At 46.7% G+C, this 23,495-nt stretch overlaps 1 pseudogene; it reads right to left on the bottom strand.

Moving 5' to 3' along the window:
* LOC119466561 (protein bicaudal D-like) overlaps window positions 1-15,372 on the bottom strand; it is a 109,010-nt pseudogene extending 93,638 nt beyond the window's left edge.
* Between the last annotated feature and the right edge of the window lie 8,123 nt (window positions 15,373-23,495).

Here is a 23,495-nt window from a genome sequence, read left to right as displayed (position 1 = left end):
AATTTGCTGCTTCGATACATACGCGGTGCAATGGTGCAATAAAGAGCTACAATTACGGGGTTTCTGTGCCTTAGAGTTTTTAAACATTTCAATACGCTCAAAGAGTCAGTATAAATGACTGCCTTGGGTATGTCTAACTGTTTGATGTGTTTAACCGCCGCCAGGATGGCGTAGGCCTCCGCTGTAAAGATGGTTGTATTTGGGTGTAGAGCTCCCGCAGCCGAAAAGGATGGACCGACCGCCGCGTAAGACACGCCAGCGAGCGACTTTGAAGCGTCAGTAAAATATTCTGGACAAGAGTACTTGTGCTGCAATTCGAGGAAGTGCATACGGATATGTACGACCGGCGCATGCTTTGTGACCTCAATGAAGGACAGATCACAGTCAATCAGCTGCCACTGCCATGGCGGCAGCTGTACAGGAGGGGGCATGACATTGTGCTCGTGGAGCGACACATTCATTTCTTCGGCAAGACTTCTTACTCGCAGTGCGTAAGGCCTTCTCACGGAGGGGCGGTTCTGAAAGGTTTGGGCACTGGACAGATCATTTATGGTTGTGTAGGTAGGGTGCGTATTGTTTGAGTTCACTTTTAGGAAATATGCAAAGGATAAGTACGTTCTCTGCAGATGGAGCGACCATTCATTTGATTCAGCGTAGAGGCTTTCTACGGGGCTTGTTCTGAACGCACCCGTAGAAAGGCGGATACCCAGATGGTGGACAGGGTCCAACATCTTCAAGGCGCTCAGCGTCGCAGAGTGATATATAATGGAACCGTAGTCTCTACGGGATCGGATGAGGCTCTTATAGAGATTCAATAGACATCTTGTGTCACTACCCCACGCAGTGCGAGACAACACTTTCAGGATGTTCATTGTTTTCATGCACTTGTTTCTTAGGTACTTTAGATGTGGGATAAATGTTAGCTTCGCGTCTAGAATTACGCCCAAGAATTTGTGTTCCGTTTTTACAGGTAGACCCTCACCCTGCATCTCGATGTTGGGATCAGGGTGCAGACCTCTTTTTCTGGAAAAGAGGACGCATGTGGACTTTTGTGGGTTAAGCCTAAACCCATTCTCGTCTGCCCACTTAGACAGCTTGTTCAGACCAAGTTGAACTTGTCGCTCACAGATTGCAAGGTTAGATGAGGTGAACCCTATCTGTACATCGTCGACATATACTGAATAAAATATGTTGCGTGGGATGTACAGACGCAGAGAGTTCATTTTTATGATAAAAAGGGTGCAACTGAGCACACCACCCTGTGGTACTCCAGTTTCCTGCACATATGGTACTGATAAGGCATTACCCACACGGACACGGAATCTGCGGTTGGACAGGTAACTTTCAATGATATTCAGCATATTTCCACGTATTCCAAAGTGTGCGAGGTCTCTCAGTATTCCGAACCGCCACGTGGTGTCGTATGCTTTTTCCATATCGAGGAAAACAGACAGGAAGAATTGCTTGTTGACAGAAGCCTCACGAATCTGAGCCTCTATGCGTATCAGATGGTCAGTGGTGGATCAGCCATCACGAAACCCACATTGGTATGGGTCAAGCAGCTTATTTGATTCTAGGAAATGTATCAGACGGCGGTTTATCATCTTTTCGAAGACTTTGCAGATGCAGCTTGTTAGAGCTATGGGCCGATAGCTGGATACGGACGATGGATCCTTGCCCTGCTTTAGGATAGGGATCACTATGGCCTCTTTCCAGGCAGAGGGGATCTCGCCGGAGGTCCATATAGAGTTATAGAGACAAAGAAGGGTTTTCTTCGTTTCACTGGACAGGTTTTTCAACATTTCGTATAGTATGCGGTCGGAACCTGGGGTAGATTGTTTGCAACAGGTGAGTGATGCATGCAGCTCTGCAAGAGAGAAAGGCAAGTTATATTGCCCGTTCCCGGTGCTCTTTCGGTCTAGTTTTTGTTTTTCTATTGCTGTTTTGTATTTTATAAATGCTGGAGAATAGTGTGATGAACTGGACACATGTTCAAAATGTGCACCCAGATGGTTCGCTTGGTCCTCCAGGCTGTCTCCCTGCGTGTGTACCAGGGGAGGCGGATTTGTTTGTCGCCCTCTTACTCTATTGACCCTGTTCCAAACCTTGGCCTCATCCGTGTACGAATTGATGCTTGATAAGAATTTTTGCCAGCTGTCTCTTCTGGCTTGTCTGCGCGTTCTCCTACCTTGGGATTTTGTTTTCTTGAAATTGACGAGGTTTTCAGTAGTAGGAAAATCGCGAAGCTGCCTCCATGCTTTGTTCTGCTGCCTACGTGCGTTCCGGCATTGTTCATTCCACCACGGGACACGGCGTTTGCTAGAAAGTCCACTTGTTTGTGGAATACATTTAACAGCTGCATCAATTATGAAATTAGTGAAATATTCGACGGCACCGTCAATTCCCAGTGATGAAATGTCTGCCCACGAGAGCGTACTGGTAAGTGTTTGGAATTTCTCCCAGTCCGCTGCATCGACCTTCCACCGGAGAGCGTGTGGTGGAGATTCGTATTGTCTTGGTGTTCTCAGCAGTATGGGGAAATGGTCGCTCCCGTAAGGGTTTTTTATAACTTCCCATTCAAGTTCAGGAAATATGGATGGAGAAGCTATGCTGAGATCTATAGAAGAAAAAGTTTTGTTTGCAAGACAATAATATGTAGGTTCTTTTTTGTTCAGCAGACACGTACCGGATGACAAAAGAAAGCCTTCAATTAGACGGCCTCGCGCATCGATGCGAGAGTCGCCCCACAGACCACTGTGTGCATTGAGATCCCCAAGAACAAGATAAGGTTCTGGCAATTCGTCTATAAAGGACTGAAATTCATGTTTGTGTAAATGGTAATGTGGGGGTATGTAAAGCGAGCAAATCGTGACAAGTTTGTTTAGGAGAACAAGTCGAACTGCCACTGCTTCAAGTGGCGTTTGTAGCTTTAAACGTTGACACGCTATGCTTTTGTGAATTATAACGGCAACACCGCCTGAAGCTGCAAGAGCATCATCGCGGTCTTTACGAAACGTAACATACTGTCGGAGAAAGTTTGTATGTTCCGATTTTAGGTGAGTTTCCTGTACACACAGCACTTTTGGATTGTGTTCGTGGATAAGTTCTTGCACATCATCGAGGTTCCTCAGAAGGCCTCTGACGTTCCATTGTATGATTTGTGTTTCCATACTGAAAGTAAATTGGTGCTGTGTGTACTAAAAAAAGGAAGTGTTGCCTTAGATTACAGAGCCCTTTCCGGGCCCTGTAACGCGGGATTTGTCCTTTCTGAAGCGGTCGAGGGAGCCTCGCCGCTCCTTAGGCGCTTTGTGCGCCGTCGGGTCGGGTGTAGTGTCCATTGCCTCATGTGGGGCGCCGGACACGCGCTCTTGCGAGCGAGAAATTTCGGGAGAAAGTCTCGCCGCGAAGGACGAGACCTTTGCACCCACCAGCCCGGAGGTTGATGGGGCTGTCTTTGGGCCTGAGCTGCGCCGGCTGTTGCCAGCGGCAGCAGGGGCCGGAGAGGGTGAGGCAGCCTTGACTGCACCCACCGTGGGCGCTGCTGGCTGTCCTGCCGGTTCGCTACGCGAAGCGCAGGATACCGCCGTGGACTGTTGTGGTGCCGGTAGCCCTAGGGTAACCGGGCTTGTTTGCTGTTTGGGTGGGGTAGGCTTAGCTCCTTCCACCCAGGGGGCAGGGGCCACAAGCGGCAGCTCGCTGTGTGCGGGCTGGGCAGGTGGCAGTGGCCGCTGCGACGCTGCCCCCCGACGCGCCGCATCAGCATAAGATGTGTTGTGGAAAAGTGAGCACCTCGTACGGGCTTCCTTGAAAGAAATATTTTCTTTTACTTTTAGGGTGATTATGTCTTTTTCTTTTTTCCAGTTTGGACAGGAACGTGAGTAGGATGCGTGGTCACCACTGCAGTTCACACAGTGAGGAGTGCCAGTACAGTTGTCGGAGGTGTGGCCCTGTACTCCACACCTTGCACAAGTTATTTGACCACGACAGCTCTGTGAGCCATGGCCAAATCTTTGGCATTGGAAGCACCGTCTAGGGTTAGGGACATATGGTCGAACAGTTAACCTAATGTATCCTGTTTCGATGGTTTCAGGCAGAACGCTAGATCCAAGTGTGAGGACAAGATGTTTGGTGGGGATTTCTTTGTTGTCCCGTCTGATAATGATACGTTTTACATTGGTGACATTTTGATCTTTCCACCCTTCCAGGAGTTCTGCTTCTGATAATTCTAGGAGGTCTGCTTCTGATACGACTCCACGTGAGCTATTCATTGATCGGTGTGGTGATACAGAAATTGGTATGTTACCGAACGTCACAATGTTGCCGAGTTTCTCGTACTGTTGTTTCTGAGGGACCTCAAGAAGAAGGTCTCCGCTAGCCATTTTGATGACTTTGTAACCTGAGCCTAAAGCTTCCATCAAAGATTTCGCAACTATGAATGGAGAAATGGATCTGGCCGGTTTTGAAGCATTTTCACTGTGTACAACATGGTATTTTGGATAGTTATCTTTTGGTCGGTTGAAAGATAGGCAAAGTTCATCGGTGCGTCCCCTATTTAGAGGGTGACGATCAAGTAGGCGGGGAAATGCTGGTGTTCCCATAACGGTTTGTTTTATTTCGGCGGCAATGGCGGCCACCCACCACGGAGCCCAACTAGGGGACGCTGCAGTGCTTAACGCGTAAGGCTGCAGGCGCCAACCGTACATTGCCACTATAACCTAATATATTGTACCCAAGGGAGGGCACATACACAAGGTTAACCCAAGCCGCCTATGAAAATTAGGAAGTGACAGAAGAGAAGAGATGATAGGATAGTTAAAGAAAGGAGACAGGAAAGCAAAAGGTTGGAGAGGGGGATAGGAAAAGGCGACCACCGATTTCCCCCGGGTGGGTCAGTCCGGGGGTGCCGTCTACGTGAAGCCGAGGCCAAAGGGGTGTGTTGCCTCCGCCAAGGGGCCATAAAGGTCCAAGCACTCAGCATTGGCTCAACCTCCAGGATCCTCTTTTCTCCGGACACGGCTAAGCCGCGCACGGTTAGACGCGGGAGGGTCCAACCCTCGTGTGCTCGGGTACGTGGTGTCGCAACACACCAAACGCCTGCTTACGCAGACGCCCCTGCGGGGGGACCTAAATAAGTTGGTGCTGTCCAGGTTCTCCGTCAAGTGAAGGAATTCATTTGCAATACGTATTTAGCTGTTGCCACTTCGCTGCGTCGATTCCTAAATGGTACGTTCCATGAAAGCCACGCAATTGCAACAGCCAAGATAGGGAACCACATGGGTTCACTTTAACTGGTAACCAACTAAGGCACACTTCACTGCTACACGTATATTACACCGCAGTCATCACTCAACGTAAAATGAACCAAACTAAATTCAGGTGAATAAACGCTAAATGCGAATTCCACAGAAATGTACGCCTTTTAGTTGTTATTTTGCTGTGCAGGTCTAGCTATAGCCAGTGCTAGAATCCCATTAACAAGCTGAGCATGGAACGCGAGCGTGGTTGCAAAGACTGACGGCAAGGGTATTGGTGGGAACATTGAGCTCACTTGTACGGGCTGGAGCAAGAGGTCAGATTCCAGAAGGGTCCCGGATAAAATCCGTGCGTTGTGGCCACGACCCAGTCCAAGGTTGCGAACGCTTCTTCGAGATCGTAGCCAGCGAGGGCCTCCCGCGAGGTGGGCAAAATGGCACCCACGTTGAACCGCGGCTTGAGGCCCTCGACCAGCGCGCGGAACAGCGACGCCGTCCGGTTGACGTCGCGTGGCGCGCTCCAGGCGACGAAGACGCCGTCGAAGTCGTAGCGCAGTGCCCATGCCCTCAACTGGGAGAGCAACTTACTTCGCCGTCTGACGTTGTCGGCGATCCCTGAAAGCCTTGCGTTTTCTTGGGGACTACTAGCGCTGAGTACCAGGTGTACCTGCGAGTGATATGCACAGCAATTGGAGTCCTAAGTAAATGTGAACCAAAATTAATCGAATAAGCAAAATAGAGTTCTAGAATATCAAAATAGCAACACACTATAGTGGTGCCAGCTGTCCGAGCTATCTACTCCCATTATGGTTAGCTAAGTCTGTAATACGATTCCCCCTTAAAGAGGACGAATCATTATTTAACTTGAAGCATTGTGGCAGAGAATACTGCACGAGGTTTTCTTTTTGTTAGGGGGGGGGGTGAGGGGTGGAAAGGGCTTGGCGATATAGTCAGTCAGAAGGAAGCTATGGGTTTAAAACTGTGTTCTCCTTCTATTTGTATTTTTCGTGCACTGGAAATACACCTGCGTAATTTGATTAATTAAGGCTTCATAATAAAGCCTCCTCAAAAATAATGCTTGCCGCTAAGTGGAAGGTCCAAGCTGATATTTCACATTGTACATTGATTTTCTCATGATTCGGCGCACATACGATACGTTGTCTCAACCAGGAAAACAATCAGTAAGAATTACGGCGTCACCCATGACATCTAATATAAAACATCGCTCATAAAGGAGGCTTATCAACACAATTACAATTTCGCATCATGCCTTCTTTATTTACTCAAATTTGTTTAACCTTTTCATCAAAAAGATTTGCATAAGGTTATCACTCGCTTATTCGTTCATAGTTGTGCTCTGGGGCAAGGGGAGGTATAAAGAATTACGAGAGGCTGGCACAATACCTGGCTTCGTGAAAATACTCATCATACAACATAACTCACGCCTGGCCCTTTGGAAGCATTCGGCCATTCAGGAAATAGCCACATTTTACCCATAAAAATGCTTTCAGATAAAACAGCAAACGACATGTGAGAAATTGATTACTATTGAGAAATTGATGAAATTGATGAGAAACAGCGTGACGCACGATTGCCAATGGCAATGCTAAAGTTTGAGTGACAACTTGAGCACCATATAAGTGACTCGGAGTGGAGGAAATGTATTTGGGAAACGTTATTTCATGGCACCGATCCTGCCCACATGTGCCTCTGTATCTTATTAAGGCGAAAGACTTAGTTGTCTACGTTGTCGGTGCCCTTGGCGGTGACCTTCGCGAAATTGCGTCGTGATGATAAATGGCCAACGCCGCAAAAAAGAAAATGCTCGGATTGATGTCACGTTTATCAGGTAGGGTCCTGCAAACAAAGTAAATTAGTTGCTTTGAAAAGAAAAATTGGAACGCTTCGGTCTGGCACGTTACTAAAGCGAAAAAAAGAAAAACTTACGAAATAAATGGCAAAGCGCACGTTTCTCATGGAGAAAACGAGCTACAACTATAACGTGCTGCTTAGTCTACCGGGCCAATAGTTGCCCCACAGAGCACGTTTTCGAGTGCGGCGCCCTTGCCTTCATGGCCATGAAGCGTCGCTTGAGGTCGGCGACGCTCTCGAGTCCTTTGCATCCGTAGTCAAACTCTTCAGCGCGGGACACCAGTTCCACGGCGTCGTTGAGCGACACGGACCAGTAGAGCACGTGGCTGCAGAGCATGCCGGGTATTTTGCCCAGAGGAAAGCGCCACGCTGGGTACAAGAAATATTGCACTTTGGAGCAAACGTTCGCACTTTCATCAGAAACATCTACTCTGCGCTACAGACTACACAAACCATAACCTAAGGCGACTTGAGGAGGTAAACACATTTATACTAGTGTGCGGACTGCGTGAGCATGCGTCGCTATCGCTCAGAAAAGTTATCTGAAAGTAATCTTACGACCACGGCACGTAAATCGTGAACTATATGGAGCACTTAATTTACCTATAAGCACAAATTGGGATAACAGTCTACGGGCACAGCTACGCGTGTATTTACGTGTAGTCGCTTCATATTTACCTATAGGAGAGTGCAAATGGATGGGGAGACTAAAGAAAAAAGGAGGCGGGGTATACTGTTTGCTTTTCCAAGTATAAAAAATATATTGTAAATATTTCGAGGTTTACACTTACACACTTCCACTTCACATTAGTAAAATTGCAATGAAAAAAAGCAGCGTTGTTTCAAGGAAGCGTTTCAGGAAGCCCATGCGGCTGGATAGGGTATACCGCCACACATCACGGATGAAATAATTAGAACTATGTAAATTTCCGCCACGATACCAAAAAGAACTTTCATTATTCATTTTGTTTCTGCATTCCTCCGAAAGTTTTTGTCGTTGTTCCCCTTCTGATGATTTACGATACTCTGTTTAGCATTCCGAGAACTTTCCGACAACTTGCGAAATGTTTGGTTAGTTTCAAATATTCGAAAGGATCGAATTTGTATTCAAAACTTCAAATATTCGCTCCACCCCTGCTATATGTGCAAAAAGAAAACAAATAAATGATGAGAGCTTTGGTTGTCATGTCGGCTCCGTTTTCTTGCGAGATTGAGCTATAGCTATGTACCAACCCTTCATTAGTTGCCAATTGACAAAATGCTCTTGAATAGTGTACCATGTATAAAATTAAATCCATTATTATATTTTTTGTGCAGAAGCCGTTTGAAGAAGGCTGTACCCGACAGGGTAATTTACGCACATAAAATGTGCTCAACACAGGTAAAATTATTACACACTTTCTCTAGAGTACATTTTTCTGATAATGTCCATGTCCACTGCGTGGTATTCGCGGCGAGTAGTTGGAGTACAGTACGTGCTTTATCAGACTTGTCCAAAAGGGTGCGCACTTACTAGGCGGCCTATAATGGGCGGAGGCGTTGAACAGGCAGAACACCTGGCTGGTCATCATGCGGTAGTTGCCCATATGTGCTCCTTCAGTCGGGAACATTTCACCGCAAAAGCCAGATCCCTGTGCGCAAAAGCCACAATGTGACGTCTGCCGTCCGAACAGAACTGAATGAAATTTTGTGGCGTTGCGAAAAAAAAAACGGTTGGTGTTTAGACCATTCACTCAAGTTGTTTGTGAGCTTGCTGGGAGCGTCTCACGCCGTGGCGGAGCTCTCTTCGAAGAGGATTCCTCGAGTTTACCTGATAAAAGGAAGCCATCAGCAGGCCGCTACCACATGTGGCCGCCCATCCAAGGATTGACTCAGACAAATGCCACGCAGCTTTGTCAGGCTAAGAAGTACTCGCATTCAGTCGAGCGAGCGAAACTCGTAAGGAGACCGATGCGTTCCTCCATGTGGGGAAGTAAAACCTCGGCGTTTACGAGTATAACGAACCTTTAGATTGCAAACGGACTCTCGTAGCATGCGCTCCCATGACCAGCCACTATTCCCAGACCCGTTCTAAAACCACTAACAAAAATAAAGAAAAGAAAGAAAGAAAAGATTGCGCCGAACTATCCAAGTTAATTGATTGCCAACGCACGTGAACAGTCCGACGCTTTCAGTAACCTATTCACTTGATTAACGAAAAGATGCACCGCGTGTATATTAGTGGGATAGAACATTAAAGCCACGGCTGTTACATAATTTTTTGTAGCGGCCGTGATACAGCCCTTAACTAACACATCTTTGGCGGTAGCATAGGTTCGCAGCGCGCGCGCCTCTAAGAGATCGGTTAGTTCGCACTCCACGCAGAACGCGAACCGCCACACAATTCTGCGAGAGCACGCGCCCTTCGTATCGGTGGTTAAAATCCGACCACTGAGCGAGAAAACGGGCGACATAGCCAGAGAAAGCTATTCGCTTTAAAACAGCACGCAGCTATTTTCATCACTTCTTGGTCGGCCTTTTCGATTTATACTGTTAATAACATTGCTAGTCACGTGTAGACGAATAGGCATATGTTACAAAGCACGGTCGAATAGGGAGCATCACGTTCATTATGTCTGGTATACATGTATGCATCACAGAAAGGTATCGCCAACAAGCAGGCTTGTGTCAATTTTCAGCGTGCCTCCCCTTTAATCAGTGGGGAGAAAATACTTCATTCAGATGCGTGCAAGGAGTGCTTTCTCTTGAATTATCTCGGTTCGGCAAAGCTTAATGTTACTAGATGTTAGAGTATTTTCACTAACTTTCAGAAAAAAAAAACGAGTTCGTATGCTGTTCCCTGCAATACAAAGACACACAAAAATGTGTAAGCTCTACCCTGCGGCAGCTTATCAGGAAAAGACAACAAAAGGCTCTCTTCATTATCTCAGTCACCGAATGACGTGTACTTTCAATGTCGTTCCAGTACCTCCAATAATTCGCCGACAAACGGATGATAACCATTCGCAAAAAGTTCATGCGCGAACACCTCGCTAAGAAATTTCGAATTGGTTCTTCTTGCAACATTATACCGCACAGGAGTTTCTAAAGGAATAGCGCATCTAAACAAGTTTTGCGGAATATTCGGCTGTCAAAGCATTCAATTTTAATTCAGGAGCGAAGTTGCAAGCCATTGCTATACCCTCGAGTGATTGCGTTAAGCGTGGCAGTAATTCATGTAGACTATGTACATGATTAGGGCATGCCGATCGATGTTACATAAATATACCTATTTCTTTAGAATGGTGTTGCTTTTGTGCGCGAAACCTCACCCACCCTTACTGCATCTAACCGAGTTAATTGAAGAGGCAAATTGGACCTATTACAGAAAATATGCTCTATCGACTGCTGCGTTTCTTGTTAACCGTTTGTTAAGGGTTAACAAGAAACGAGGCTTAAGCCTCTGCATCACTTAAGCAGAGGCTTAAGTGATGCACTGGCCTTATGTACACAGTATAGTCGGTGTCAAACGTTTTACAGACTGCGGGCATCTGACATTGCTCTGAATGAACGAGAAACTCATGAGCGCATCCAGTAGAGGCTAGAAACTTCATCATAAGGCTGCCAGGCCATACAGTTTGGGATATTGGGTGTTTACTCTGATCCCGCTGTTCATATAGGTTCATCGATTGTATATAAGGATGCTCTCTCTGCTGTGGTGTCTGACTATCATGGATTATCATGCGCTGAAATATCAGTCACTGATAATGCATTGGCATTGGACCAATATAACAACTGTTCTGCATATTCGTCGTGCACGTATGGCTGAACAGAAATGATCAACCCGAAGGGCCCTCAGACGTTCTCCTTTTCTTTTCCTGCTATCCGAACAGTTTATTAGCTTCAATAGTTCATTATAATGAAATTTACCGTACCACACTTGTAGTGTCCTTTTTTTCCCCCTGGTGGATTTTTCCAATGTAACCGCTCTACCAAAATTATTTCTTTCTGTTGAAATAATGTAGCTCCAGCCCAAATTATTCTACTAGAGAATAAAAAAGAGGTCATTGTACATAAAGTATATAATTCTTCTAATTTAATATGTACTTATCAGTGCGAACTAGCCCGCTTTGATCGGAATTGCCTGCTCGAAATACGAGATTCCAAGGAGCGCACCACCGACAGTAGCTAGCGCCCTGTTATCGCAGGATTTGTTGTTCAAACTTAGTTCCGTATAATAATCAAATACTTCCATGCCCTCTGCGAAGTGGAAAATCAGATAGAAATCCTTCACTCACGACCCTCCCCATGAAGACGTCCTGGTCAGGCGTGATGTGCTTGAAGGCGGATTCATGGCGCAGTGATGCCCTCTGGCGGCGGAAGTAGGCAAATGCCGTGAGCCCAAGCGCCAGCAGGGAGAGTGCGCTCACAAAGGCCAAACCGACGCACATCTTGTACGCGCGACTGTGTCGTGTCGGTCGTCTGCGCCTGTACGCAAGACCGCTGCGTGGCGACAGGTGACGTCAGAAGAAACAACGGCGTCACGCGAGGAGCTTACGGTTTGCAAATTACTTGCGATCAAGAGTTAAATGTCATAGTTAGAATGACAACATATTCTCAAATGTATCTGTAACATTGCAGTACATCGTCCTAAAAAAAATATGTCCTTGATACGCGGTAAAGCTTGGTCCGCAGGTAAAGCTTCATCTGCGGTAAACTTCTTGACGTTGGAATACAAGAGGTACCAGAGTTTCTTCAGTAGTTCTCACCTGCGAACAGTGGCGCGAACACTTCAACAAGTGCTTTTCTGTATTTAATTCTCTTGTCAACTGGAGTATAGCATAGAAAGGGTTCAAAACCACTGCAACCCGACAACCTTTAACAAGCATGCGTGACTCTAAGCATTTTCCAGCTTTACCGCCTTTTCCGTGAACTACAACCGCCAAGCCATGCAGGCACTTATATATAAAAAAGTAACGGGTAAGCATACAGGCTGTACGCGCAAACAATAATCAGGATTTTAAAATAATTGCAATGAGATGAACGAGAATAACACTGCTGGTTTCTTGTCCGCTGTCATACTGTGCCCTATAGCTATATACGGATTTTATTTTTCCTCTTCAGGTGCCCACATTGGTCGGCTTGGCTGAATTGACAATACAGTGAAATAGGATACGTTCGGTTATTTTTACCTAAATATCAAATTGATGTCTTTGTAGCGCGCGTCCTTTTGTATATTTTCTTGCGCGAGTATTCCAAAACGCCAGGGTGCTTTTGTGATGAAAACAGCAAGGCACGTTCCGTGATGATGCAACTGCCGGCACACGTTACTTCTTTATAACGGTTCTACGTGTTTTGGTAACGTCACAAGATCTCAACCGCATTTGCTGCTCGTCGCTTCTGTGTCTTCCGGTATACCTTTGTGATAGTGCGTTTCTTCTAAGCATACACTTCCTCTTATTAGACAATAATTTACAAAAGCTGCAATGTAGTGCAAGACTGCGCCACAACTTCGAGGTCCTCCGCCACCCACCTCGCCAAGTGCGGCTGGCTGGTGAGCGCGGCCTCTTGTAGCTGCCGGTCATTGAGCGTGCGCAGCTGTTCCTCGCCGTACGGTAGCATCAGGTGCGGACCGCTGGACAGCGGGTATCTACGTCGACTGGAGCGGGAGGGCCGACGATCACGCTTGCTGCTACGCCGGTCCTGTCTTGAAGTTCGGTCTCCTGATGCCGGACCCTAAGCGGAGTGTAAATTCAGTCATACAGTGTATTCAGTCAAACAATCGTAGTCTGTCGGACATTCAATGCGCCTTTCGGTCACTCGGTCCAATTATCGGGTCAGCAAGCGGATCAATCAGCCAATAAATTAGCATTCTCCTATTCGTGGGGTACTTGTCCGTTGTCTTCAGGGAGCCTGGCATTTTCATTCTGACAGATCATATTCTGGACAACACACAAGGGTATTAAATGCCCTTGCGACATCAGCTGTTTCCATAAGCTTCTGTGGGTCCTCGCTTAGTGAAAACAGTAATGGCCGATTTACGCTCGAGCCACCCTGCACCGCAAGTCGCACTGCGTGCTTGCGGTCGTTGTTAAATTGCATACGACGAACACTTGCGCACAAATTTCAGTTTACGGTGTCTACACAGTGTAAACCATACACAATGTAAACTGAAATTTGTGCACAAGTGTTCGACTTAAGCATTTTTCCTTTTGACCGAACTGCCGCGTGCGGTGTGGGTTGCGGAGCTGGGCGGTTGTGTGAAAAACTGCAAATGCAGAACACATGCACAAATTTTGTTTTACACTGTAATCCCAAATTTATGCATCTGTATGTGACATGCACAGTCTTTCTCACATCCGCACCTGTGCGGAAGGCCTGACGAATTGAGCGTAAGTAGGCTGTCAGTGATGCAACTTTTCCCGCTGCTGGCTACAAGTACAGCTAGAAAATGCTGCCTAGTAATCTGTCTTAAGAAACATGATGTTTCTGACAGACCTAAAATGCATTTACCGCTAACCAAATAAATATCTGTGCAACAGGCAAACTCTAACACAGTGCGAAAATTTCGCCACTGACTACATACAGAAAAGGCAATAATGTTCTTAATGCTCACAGAGAAATCATTCAAACATTCAGAGATATAGCGAACACGGAACAGGACAGGGAGTCATGTGCCTGATGAATGTTTCATAAGTTACATACTGCCTCATTTTATGCATTGTACCCGTCACGATTGGGGTAGATTCGTATTTTTGCGTGGTGCTTCATTGTGTTGGGCAAAGCTTGTGAGTCACAGGCCTAATTATAGACTGAAATGCTGCTAAACGTACAAGGCGAGGCTTCAGCGGTTAAGCGAACGAGAACTATGAAAAGTGATTTGTGAGTAGCCTTCACTTCCATTTTTTCTACCGTTGCTTCAACGTAAATAAACAAGACAAAAAAGATAAAAAATTGCCTAACACCTAGATAATTACTTCGCATGTGTTCATAACTTTCATGTGAAATTGTAGTGGAATTCATACGACCAGAAGTACATTTTAAACACATGGGCTCGTAATCACAAGAAAAGTGCCCTTATATACGCCAGAATTGTGCGCCAGAGCATATTCTAGAACACACTGATGTTGGACATAACGAAGGCAGTGGGCTAATGACAGAGCACTTACGAACGAAATATTATGTAAATTCGGGCCATAAAGTGCCTCTTCAGAATGAACCACTGCTCCCGTATTCCCTCAGCGTTGTACAGGAAAAGTTTCGCTGTGTGGATTGATAACACAGGCTGCGCTTCACTTTTTGAACGCCAAACTTCAACGTTTGACTTTGTGCTCAGAGATCAACAATGCACGAACAAAGGAAGCCTCACCCTGGAGCACGCGTTCCGACAAGGGTATTTCTTTTCGCAAGCCTGACGAACACCAGTACCCTTGTCTAAACGTCGGCCCCAGCCTAGGCTTTCTTTGTTTGCCCCGTGCAAATCACTTCAATTCTACATCTTCCCGTGTACACTGGCTTTTTGTAGATTCGGCTGCAGCATGTGTGTTAGAGCCGGAGTACCGTGATGATGTGGCGGTAGTAATAGATATGCAAAGTTAAAACAAAAACCATTCCCTCGTCACAGTGTACAAACAACCACCCAAAAAATTTCAGATACATAACTTGACCGTTAATGATATATTTTAGTTGCGCATTATCTATTCTCGCTGAATAAATTTAGTTATTACGCTGTTCCACCACGTAGGCTTAGCTGTACTTAATTTAGTACATTCTCCTGGCTATGGGTTTCGAGTATTAAAAAAAGCTGGCATGGCCACCGCCACTTTCTTGACTATACAGTACGAGGCACGAAATGTTAGCCGCCATCAGCGGTCAGCCTACATATGTGACGTCATGCATTCGTTATTAGCTCGTCTCCCTCTGTAGTGCTCGTGATCGTGAGTGGTCCAATTGCCCAATTGGCAATTGTAACTGTTAACCTCACCTCGTTTACCGGAGGAGAAGAGCGTGGTGACGTAGGCGACGCTTCCTTGGCAGCGGGCACCTCGTGGCGGACAAGGCGGGCGTCGGGTGAGACTGAATCGGCCTCGTCGCAAGTGCACACCGCGGGCCCCGCATCGGTAGCCGAGTTGTCCGCGGGAGAAGCCATGGTCTTCTTGTCTACGCTCGTGCTGGCGTCGAAGTCCTGGTGGCTGAGCGCAGTAGTGAAGGTTTCCGTAGCGTCCACAGGCAGTTGTGACTGGGCTCCGTGTTTCACCTTCTTGTACATGGCCTGTAGTTCACAGCGTCACCAGCGGAATCGCTGGCTTATCTTCTTCTGTCACCCACGCGTGGCGCGTGCCCTGCTTGCTTGTTCCTTAAGCCATGGCACTTACCCACTTAAGGGGACGGATTAAAACACGGAGTTTAAGGGGGAAGAGGAGGGAGGGGGTAAGATTAAAAAAAGAAGTAAGATAAGGTATGGTGGAATTTGGAGAAATATTATTGCAACAGAATAAATTGATCTGAAAAAAAGTATGATTTTTGAAAATATGGCAAGTAGTTGTAAGTAAAAGATTTGATTTTAAATACGATCGTGCCTGCTACATCCACGGAAGGTTTTGTAGCAGATGTACAGCTTATTTTACTTGCATCACTAACATATCAACTACGGAAGGTAGGAGCTTTATGTACGGTTCAGTAGTTAAGGCGCCGTAGTTGAGGCGCAGGCCATCCCTTCTAGTCCAGTCAGTCAGTCTACGCATGCATACCTTTGTATTCATGTCAGTGATATGTTTATAATTAAATAGTGTTTGAGTATTCGAAGACGCATCGAGGAGTAGTTGATCTTTTGTGCGCGTTCGATTTGAAAATTATTAATGAGTACAACAAAGCCATTGATTCAAATTTATATTTCTTATTAAATTGCGTGAAGTTTTACGAATTCCTCTGCTTGAATGCTTGGCGTTGGCTGCTCTTACGTCGTCTACGACGGGGTCTAATTAGACGCTCCGTTTTGTTTAGGTTAGCGGCAAAAAGACAGATTATTTTAAAACGAAAACAATACGTACAAAGAGAGTTGTTGTCAGCGAAGATACTGTTGGCGAAAACTCCTTTCCACTTCTCAAGAGAAAAAGAAGAGGGTGGGAATGCGAGCCAGATTGGAGGAGAGAAGATAACCTGATGCTGATTGTTGAGGGAGAGAGAGTACGTCGGTGTCGCTGGTGCGCTGTAGGAGCAAGCGAGAATAGAGTTTCGATGGAGGCACACGCCGCGCGTAGTCGGACTACGTGATCATCACTCCTTGTGCCGGGCGCTCCTCATCACGTGGTCAACACTTCCTGTGCGTATGAGTTATTGATTAGGTACTGGATGACATGGTAGATAATGGTATATCTGCTGACGTTCTGGTTGGTTGTCATGGCTAGTGTTCTGTCTTCGCGCATCGTCACTTGCTACGTTGTATCGTTCCGTCCTGATTCTGGAGGAGGTTGTCGTCGTTTGCTGAGGTGTTCGAGCACAAGTTGAAACAGAAGAAATTTGACTACGTGTACTGTGATTTGGCCCATCATCTTGATAGTATTATCATCCCCGTAGTCTATTGTCTTAGAAATGTAATATGGCTGTCTAAGAATACTTTCGCATACGAATATGAATAGTTCTGTATTATCTCACCAGGAGGAAATATTTTACAGTTTTAAAAGGATAAGCTCAAAGTTTCTAGAAGGCTACTGTCTATTACTTTTTGCTTAGTGCTGTATTTCTCCTACCACCTTGTTTATTCAATAAATTCAGAATTAATAAGCATAGGCGGAAACGTCCAAAGCACTATAAACTTGCACAGTACAACTCCCAAGACATTCGTCTTCCTGGCCGCAACGCATACAACGCCCTCACTATATCCGATTAGTCGCTAAGCGTGTGCTTCTCAATTGCGTGATGCGACCTTTCCTGCTAAAAACACGGGTTATCACTGCTCGCATGTTTGTTGATGACTCAGCGACTCAAAGTGTAGTTTTCTCACTAAACTATACTTGCAAGTTACTCCGTACTATTCAGGAATCGCATTTATTTCAATTATTTGGCCACGAACCGATAGAAATTCGTGTTAGTGGAAATTCGCAACTTTCTATTACAGCGATATTGGCGAATGCCTGCGAGCAGAATTTTCTTTTTTTTTCTTGTTTGAAAAGTATTTCGTACGTGTCCACACTACGTAGACGCGAAAGGAAGCGAAAATTCGTAGCAGGGAGCGCTTGTCATCGATGTAGTCGGATCGAAGTTCCGCGTAGCCTAAAACAAACGCCATAAAACAAACAGAAAAGAAAAAAAAACTTCCACAGGGCGATAACTCAATGACGCCACCCGCCAGGCTGTTTCGTCCCCACCATGGCGGCGGATGGGCCGCCATGCAATCAGGAAGGACAACTCACTTTCCCCTCCCCGTCGTCCCTGCCCTCGATTCCAATCAGCTCGGGGACAAAAGGGAGAAGAAGGCTCATCTCCAAACGCGAGCGTTGCACGGAGCAAACATGTCATTCGTTCTCGGACGACTAGGGGGCTGTAAACGTATTCCCGGTTAAATTACCGCGCCCCGGCCGCGCTGCACGTCGCTCTTTTTTTCCCCCAGTTCCGAGTCTGCGCACGTGGTTGTCACCGACTCTCTATTCCGCTTCGACGTCTTCCGCGTCATTCGCTTTTCATTTGCGGCACGCGGGGCTCTGGGAATTTAATTTGCCACCGCTCGATCGCGTGGAGGAACACAGCTAGTCAATTCCGCCATGTAGCTTCACCCGCCTACGACCCTAGTTAATTGGTGACTGTCGGTTCGTTCGAGTCCGTGGCTGCATCTTTTCTGTTCGCTGGTCAGAAACCATTCCGCGCGAGAGCATTGTCGAAATGACCGCAACATCAGGCTGATGTGGCGGCGTGAAGCTTAGCCGGTGTCTACACGTTTTGGTAACATAACACGGAATGCGAACGCTGGAGCAGAGATATGGCGAAGCCGTGTTTACACTAAAATGTCCTGTGGTGCTTTCCCCGCTGTGAGACATTTCCTGGTGGCCCAGGAAGTAAAACAGCGGCAAGTTAGCTTCGCTCGAAAATCGTTTACGTATGCCAGCACGTAAGAAGTAGCAACATAATGCAAAAAGGTATTCACGCAATTTTGATGAGAACAGCGTCAAGAGGCATCGCCATCAATTGTGTTCGTGGCTTGAATTGAAATAAAATCTTCATTTATTTTTTTTTATGTTGACGCAAGAGATTGAACGGAAGAGACAAAGCTGTGCGTAGCTGCTTGGAAGCGCCGTAGCGTCCCACATGACAGCAGCTGGCGGGGAATAGCTAAGGTGTAAGAACTTTAGAAATAATTGGGAACATTTGAAATACATGCAGACTTTTTAAATGAGTACTCAATGGCATATAACCTCGTTTCTTTGCTGCTTCGTTCATTGTGAACAGGGCTCCCGTGTGGGGGAGCCTTTTTCTCTTCCGTCCCCTCACGGGAGGCTTAGGCCCAGCCATCATAAAGTCCTGGTTCTATAATAAAAGCTAATTCCTCCTCCTCTTTGGTCGGCGTTTAATTCCTGTTTTCGCTTGTATATACATGCCATATACAGTTCTATGAACATTCTATAATTGTGTCACAAGTTCAGTTCTGAATGAGTAAAACAGTAAACAACCTTTTTTAATGTTTATTTGGACAGAACGTTATTCCGTTCGAGCATGTTATGGTAACATGGTAGCTTATAGGAGCAGGATTGAAAAAGGTACAGCATTCAACATGATGTTATGGACCAAGCGTTGCTATGGAACACGTTATGTATAGGCACATGACGTTAAATAGCGAATAGCTTTATATGTTTGCGTTGTTGGGTGTAACAGCATTTTTGTGTGTAAATATTAATATGATCGTCAGAAAGGCAGGATACACTAATCACATTAAACTGAAAAAATATTTTTCTGCGTGGGCATGAGGACTCCCGCTAGGGGGCTAAGCAGTGCTGGCGCACTTCGCATGGGCTCCTGCTTTTTTCGGCAATTTTCCGGATACCTGCTTTTATTCATCGAAACTGTGGCATCGACGGAATCAGCAAGAGAAGTGGAACCGGAGGATATCAAGTTTATGAGCGGTACGTGGAATTACCGTCATTTTTTGCCGTTTGAAGGTTTCACGCCGCGCTAACGGAGCTAACCCTACAAGAGTAAGGGGCCAGCCGAACGCGCGTGACCCGTGTCCCGTGGCTCGTGAGCGCTCGTGAGCCGCCGCTCGCTCTCTTCGAGAGCGACTCGGCGCTGCCGCCAAGTATCAATGACTGACGCATCCGACACAGCAAGAACTGCACGGGAACTGAATCAGGAAAATAACAGCGTTGAAATGCATGTGGAGACGATAAAAGAGCAGCAACAACTGGAAGCGGAGTGGACGTATGACGAGAACAGCGGGAAGGCAATAAACATCCAGGAAAAATGGCACACATGGGAGAGGAGAGGAAAGACGACTCAGGTGCATATAAAACCCACAGCCGAGGAAGCAGACCAACAACGAACGCAGCAAGCCGGAGCAACAAAACCTTTTGCGGGAAACATGCCACATTACAGGAAACCGAGACTTCCACCTTTGCCAGTGGACGACACGAAGATCATCTACAGACCAAAGGCGGGATTACAACTCTCCAAATGGACATTGGTGGCAGTGACACATGCCATCGGCCGAGCTAGCAAGTTGTCCCAAAAAGACTTCTATGACAACATCCGGATTCAAGTGCAACATGTCGAGAATATAATCATCGCAAGTACACCAAACAAAGACATAGCGTACGACATGCTTCTCAAGATCACCAACATCCAGCTTGGAGGATCCAATTACGAAGTTAAAGCAAATGTCAAGACACCAGATGGCATCAGCAAGGGCGTAATCTACAACATCCCGCCAGGAACGAGCGAAGAAGAACTACTTCAAGGGCTACGAGTATCCGCAAGATACACGGTTCTCGCAGCACGCATGCTGGGAAGATCGTCAACAGCACTCATCTACTTCGACGGACCGCACGTCCCATACAACATCATATATAAATGCTGTGACTACCGCTGCAAACCATACAGGAAATCCGTGCAATACTGCAGAGCCTGCGGGGAACTAGGGCACCGGCAAGATATCTGCCCGAAACCCCTTATCAACTTCTGCTATATATGCGGGATGGAAAATCGACAGGAAGATCATGACTGCCAACCCAGCTGTAGAATCTGCCAACAACCCCATGAGACAGCAGGAAAGGAGTGCCGCCATAAACTCAAACCAAATCCACCACCGTACAAGATCAGATTGCATTGGGAAAACAAGAACCAAGAGCAGCAACGCAGATGGAACTCAACTTCCGACTCCGACTTTCCGGCACTATCCGAATCAAGCAGTACCTCACTACAGAGTCCACGAAGATCTAGAAGTGACTCCAAATCAACAGGCGGTCAAGCAGACGAAAGAACCCGGTCAAGATCACGGTCCGGATCACGTACCCGCAACCCACAAAAGCGAGTTACGTATGCAGACGCTGCAGGGGGAAACACACGAGCACAAGAACCCACGGAAACCGAACGAGATCTGCGGGCACAACTCCAAAATCAACAAGCCCTCATTGACAAGCTCTTACGAAGGTGCAAAGAACAAGACACCGCCAATCAAGCCTCGAAACCTCAAGGAATGCCCAACATGCCACCGCCCCTTACCGAAGAACGAATCAAGGAAATTGTAACAATGGAGGTCCGGAAGCAGATACAGGAGGCCATGACCACTTTTGCAAAGGAAATAACCCAACAGCTACAGCAACACATCACCACTCAGCTTGCCCCTATCCACGCTACCCTCCAAGACCTCAGCAACTTCATGTCCTATGCCAAGCAGAACCACGTAACGAAAGCCACAGTAGAAAAGTTGCTCAACAACACCGACACGGCTCGCAAGAAAGCACGTAAAGACCTCCATAATGCTGCCAGACCGGAATCCATGGCCTGGGGCGATAACACCGATATTGATCAAGATGGCGAGTAATCCCGAGAAGAGATTCCCACAACTTCCAATGAAGTTGTGGCAATGGAACTGTCGCTCTATACGAACCAAAAGAACAAACCTCCAGGAACTGACCAAACAGGAACAACCAGATATCATCGCTATCCAAGAAACTTATCAGACCAATCTACGCATACATGGATATGATACACACACCGGATCTCAGAGAACAGCCATCCTGACGAAGAAAAATCTCACCACGCAAGATCACACAATCCAGGGAACAACCGTGGAACACACCCTAGTGGAAGTGCTACCTGAGAAGAAGACACACCAAAGTCTATATGTCCTATGCTTATATAGTCCACCCAGGGATCCGTTATCTGACTTTGTAAAGTTCATCACGGAAGCCAGAAGGCTATCTAAAGGCCATAAACTTGTAATTATGGGGGATTTTAATGCCCCCCACACAGCATGGGGTTACCAGCACACGACCAAGAAAGGAGCGCGAGTGCACGATTCGGCACAACAGAATCACCTCACACTCTGGAATGATCCTAAACTAAAGACTCGAATAGGCAACAGTGTATCCAGGGATACAAATCCCGACCTCACCTTTACAATAGGTATCTCCAAGGCCGAATGGACCCGACTGGAAGAAAATCTCGGCAGCGATCACCACATCCTTCAGCTAGAAATCCTGCACCATAAGAAGCCGAGCAGAACCGGAACGGCAAGGCTGACGGACTGGAAGGCCTTTAGAGAGCATGACATAGAAGAGAACATCAAAAATATTGAAGAGTGGCTCACCGAAGTGGTCAAGACGGCGGAGAAGCATACTAAAGTCATCCAACTCACAATGGACACACCGGCCGTAGACTCTCATCTCCTACATCTTTGGGATGCCAGAAGAGGCCTACTGAGGCGGTGGAAAAAGATGAAACATAACCGCAAACTGCAGAAACGGATCGCTCACATAACAAAGCAAGCAGAAGAATACGGAGATAAACTCAGCAGTCAGAACTGGCATAAACTGTGCGACCAACTTCAAGGCACACTCAGCACAAAGAAGACCTGGCATATGCTGCGAGCCCTTCTAGCTACCACCAAAACCAAGACACAACAAAGACATGACCTCAAGAAAATCATTCACTCTCATCCAGGAACTGAGAAACAAATTTTGGAAGAACTCAAGCGTAAACTTGTCGGAGACAATGCCCCCAAGGTCTCGGATCCCCGACCGTACAAAGGCGAACCAAACCTGACCCTCGACAGCCCTTTTACGCTTCCTGAACTTCACGCCGCTCTTGCCAAATTGACCCGTAACACGTCGCCAGGAAATGACAAGGTGACCAACAGGATCCTACGAAACCTCCCGGACAAGGCCCTAAATTGGCTCCTCGACTACATGAATAACTGCTGGGAAGAAGGTAAGCTCCCGGCAGAATGGAAGCACGCAGAAGTCATTATGATTCCAAAACCCAACAAGCCACTACAAATCAGCAACCTACGGCCCATCTCCCTGACTTCCTGCGCTGGAAAGCTTCTCGAACACATGGTTCACGATCGCCTCACCACATACCTCGAAGACTCAGGACTCATGCCTGACACAATGTTTGGCTTCCGACAGCTCCTCTCAGCCCAAGATATACTTTTACAGCTCAAGGAAGACCTCTTGGACTACCTAGAACGCCACAAAAAGTTCTCTATTTTAGCAATAGATGTAAAAGGAGCCTTCGATAATGTGAAGCATGATGCAATCCTCCAGAATCTCCAAGACACAAACTGCGGAATCCGGACCTACCATTACGTACAGGACTTTCTCAAGGATCGCACGGCTACGGTGGGCATCGGCAACATCCGAAGCGACAAATTCGAAATGCCCAACAAAGGCACTCCACAAGGGTCAGTCATTTCACCTTTGCTGTTCAACCTCACTATGATTAAGCTCCCGCAACAACTCGATGACATCGAAGGTTTAAGCCATGCAATATACGCCGACGATATAACGTTATGGACAAAAGCGTCGACAACCGGCCGACAGCAAACTACCCTGCAAGAGGCAATCGATCTAATAGAACAGTACCTATCAAGATGCGGTCTCCAGTGCGCCCCCGAAAAATCAGAGCTACTTATACTCAAGGCAAGGACCCGGGGAAGACCACCAGCCTACGTCGACCCAGATCCCAACGTCACACTCAATGGAATCGATATACCTCAAGTTGACTCCCTCCGCGTCCTTGGCCTCACCCTACATAAAGATGGTTCTGGTGCAGCTACACTTCCGAAGCTTCAGAAGACCCTAACACAAGTAACTCATCTCATTAGGCGTATAACCACTCAAAGAAGAGGACTTAAAGAGCAAGAAACCGTCCAAATTATCCAAGCACTCCTTATAAGCCGGA

This window comes from Dermacentor silvarum, chromosome 10 (assembly GCF_013339745.2).
Source record: "Dermacentor silvarum isolate Dsil-2018 chromosome 10, BIME_Dsil_1.4, whole genome shotgun sequence".
NCBI lineage: Eukaryota > Metazoa > Arthropoda > Arachnida > Ixodida > Ixodidae > Dermacentor > Dermacentor silvarum.
This window is presented reverse-complemented; position numbering and strand designations above follow the sequence as displayed.